The sequence below is a fragment of the Penaeus vannamei genome, chromosome 40 (genome assembly GCF_042767895.1).
Source record: "Penaeus vannamei isolate JL-2024 chromosome 40, ASM4276789v1, whole genome shotgun sequence".
Classification (NCBI taxonomy): Eukaryota; Metazoa; Arthropoda; class Malacostraca; order Decapoda; family Penaeidae; genus Penaeus; species Penaeus vannamei.
The window spans coordinates 23,627,695-23,630,194 of NC_091588.1; positions in this window are offsets into that span (position 1 = coordinate 23,627,695).

Sequence of the window (2,500 nt, forward strand, 5' to 3'; positions counted from 1 at the left end):
GTCATGCAGTAGTCATGGAGACAGGCAGTCATTCGTCAGTCATGGAGACAGGCGGTCATGCAGTCAAGAATGTCAGGCAGTCAGGGAGACAGGCGGTCATGCAGTCAAGGATGTCAGGCAGTCAGGAAGACAGGCGGCCATGCAGTCAAAGAAGTCAGGCAGTCATTCGGGTCATGGAGACAGGCGGTCATGCAGTCAAGGATGTCAGGCAGTCAGGGAGACAGGCGGTCATGTAGTCAAAGAAGTCAGGGAGACAGGCGGTCATGCAGTCAAAGAAGTCAGGCAGTCATGGAGACAGGCGGTCATGCAGTCAAGGATGTCAGGCAGTCAGGGAGACAGGCGGTCATGCAGTCAAGGAGATCAGGCAGTCGGTCAGTTGTCATGGAGGCAGGCGGTCATGCAGTCAAGGATGTCAGGCAGTCATTCGGGTCATGAGACAGGCGGTCATGCAGTCAAGGAGATCAGGCAGTCGGTCAGTTGTCATGGAGACAGGCGCTCATTCGGCAGTCATGGAGATAGGCGGTCATGCAGTCAAAGAAGTCAGGCAGTCGGTCAGTTGTCATGGAGGCAGGCGGTCATGCAGTCAAAGAAGTCAGGCAGTCGGTCAGTTGTCATGGAGGCAGGCGGTCATGCAGTCAAAGAAGTCAGGCAGTCATGGAGACAGGCAGTCATGCAGTCAAGGAAGGCAGGCAGTCGGTCAGTTGTCATGGAGGCAGGCGGTCATGCAGTCAAGGATGTCAGTAGTCATGGAGACAGGCAGTCATGGAGACAGGCAGTCATTCGGCAGTCATGGAGACAGGCGGTCATGCAGTCAAGGATGTCAGGCAGTCATGGAGACAGGCGGTCATGCAGTCAAAGAAGTCAGGCAGTCATGGAGACAGGCAGTCATTCGGTTGTCATGGAGACAGGCGGCCATGCAGTCAAGGAAGTCAGGCAGTCAGGGAGAGAAAGAGAGATAGAGAGAAATAGAGATAGAGACAGAGAGAAATAGAGATAGAGAGAAATAGAGAAAGAAAGAGAGATAGAGAGAAACAGAGATAGAAAGAGATAGAGAGAAATAGAGAAAGAAAGAGAGATAGAGAGAAAGGTGTCTGAAGACGAAGTGGTCAGGCACCATGACTATATACATACAAACATATAGTCATAGAGACAGATAGTTATGACGTTATTTAATTAAGAATCCTGGCTGTTGTGGAGGCCTTCAGTCTTGCAGTCAAGTCAGACGACTATACAGACAGGAACTCAAGGAGACTGAACCTGAAGACAAGTAACTACTAGGCCAAGTAGTAGGGCAGTAATACAGTACCTCAAACCTGTTGACACGGAAGTAACCCAGGTTTTTAAGTGCTAAGTACACGAAGGTAAAAAAAAGTAAATAAATAAATAAAAGAAAAAGAAAGAAAGAAAAAAACGTGTATTTTATTTCTACAGTCTACAATCGACACGGAAGTAACCCAGGTTTTTTAAGTGCTAAGTACACGAAGGTAAAAAAGTAAATAAAAATAAATAAAAGAAAGAAAGAAAGAAAGAAAACAAAAAACGTGTTTTATTTCTACAGTCTACAATCGACACGGAAGTAACCCACGTTTTTTAATTGCTAAATACACGAAGATAAAAAAGTAAATAAATAAATAAAAGAGAAAGAAAGAAAGTAAGAAAAAAAACGTGTATTTTATTTCTACAGTCTACAATCGACACGGAAGTAACCCACGTTTTTAAGTGCTAAGTACACGAAGGTAAAAAAGTAAATAAATAAATAAAAGAAAAAGAAAGAAAGAAAAAAACCTGTATTTTATTTCTACAGTCTACAATCTCTCCCCACATCGTATTACACGGAAGTAACCCAGGTTTTTGAGTGCTAAGTACACGAAGGTAAAAAAGTAAATAAATAAATAAAAGAAAAAGAAAGAATAGAAAGAAAGAAAGTAAGAAAAAAAACGTGTATTTTATTTCTACAGTCTACAATCGACACGGAAGTAACCCACGTTTTTAAGTGCTAAGTACACGAAGGTAAAAAAGTAAATAAATAAATAAAAGAAAAAGAAAGAAAGAAAAAAACGTGTATTTTATTTCTACAGTCTACAATCTCTCCCCACATCGTATTACACGTTTTTTTTTTTTTTTTTTTTTTTTTTTTCAGAACGTTCTGTGATGTAAAAAAAAAAAAAAAAAAATCAAAGATAATCACTAACTATAGATCCTTATTTTAAGCGCAAAAATAAACAGGATTTTAGTAAATAAAACTTGGGTTTGGCACTCCTAGTCACCGGATAGCATGTCTGGTTCAAAAAAAAAAAAAAAAAAAAAATTATCTTGATACTACTATACCTAGATCTGTCTAATTGCAATTAATTGTATTTCAATAAAACAACAAACACATTTTTTGTAATATTCAAAACAAATATCCCTTATTATCTTTTGCATAAAGTACATAATAAGAGACATTTTCGTATTCACGCGCTAATCTGTACCAGAGATAAGGAAATGAAGGAATGAGAGA